Source organism: Poromitra crassiceps, assembly GCF_964638095.1.
Source record: "Poromitra crassiceps genome assembly, chromosome: 9".
Classification (NCBI taxonomy): domain Eukaryota; kingdom Metazoa; phylum Chordata; class Actinopteri; order Beryciformes; family Melamphaidae; genus Poromitra; species Poromitra crassiceps.
In genome coordinates this window covers 25,939,356-25,940,473 of record NC_139630.1, presented here as the reverse complement: position 1 = coordinate 25,940,473, position 1,118 = coordinate 25,939,356, and positions in this window count along the sequence as shown.

Here is a 1,118-nt window from a genome sequence, read left to right as displayed (position 1 = left end):
TGGTACAAGTCCTGACAGCATGAAAAACTCTTTTACCGACTCATATCCATTATTACACGTTTCAATTCTGTTTATATTGTTATAGTTTCATCTGACTGCTGTACATGATGACTTGTAGGAATATGCACGAGACTATGTTTTAACTCCAATGAGCTACGCTCGGTGTTTATTACAGAACCAGCAACAGTCTAACACATCTCTATATCCGGTGGTGCCACACCATCAAACTTCCCCCCGCCACCATATCAGTGCGCGGCACTATATACTATGAAGATAAATGGGCGATTTATGTTGTAAACTGTGGGGTAAATTGGATTGTGGATAATATTTTGGTCACTGGCACCATCTACTGGCTGAAAATGTAACATAGAAAGAAATAGAATAAAACAGAAGAGAACTACGCGAGGCGTTCATGTACGCGCAGTGTTGTGCACGATGCAGATACACTTCTGGTTGCGTAACACTCAAACCTGCCAACGGGTGTGTGTGTGAACGCGTAACAAAATTTCTCCACACTGGTCACACGTGTACATGCTGTAAGTAGCTGTGCTACGCAGCTTGTCGTTACGCGTGATGTAGTTTGCGCACATCATAGTGCGCGTACGTGTGCACGCGTGACAAGAACGACTATGTTAAGTCATGCAGGCACACACACGTTGCTGCGCATGTGTCAGTGAATAGTGACGTCGATAGAAACTCCATAGTGCTGTGTGCGCGTGTGTGTGTGTGCGTGTGTGTGTTGTGTGTGTGCGTGCGTCGTGTGTGTGTGTTTGCGTGTGTGTACGTGCGTGTGCGTGCGTGTGTTTGCGTGCGTGCGTGTGTGTGTTTGCGTGTGTGTGTGGCGTGCCGTGCAGTAGCTTCAGCAGCAGTAGCAGTAGGAGAAGAAGATCATTAATTACGGGTGTTTTCCCTGCTTTCCTGCAGGACTTGATGGCACGCTGCAGAGATACTGGCTTATTGGAGTAAATGGCATTAGTACTTTGTTGGGCCGGTGCCCTGGGGTCTCGTTTTCTAAGCCTCCTTTGTTTTAAGTGGCAGCCTTGCGTGAAGCTCCCCCCTTACACCAAGCCCATTTCTCACTCCCACCTTATGCCCCTCTATGGAATTATTCATCTCCT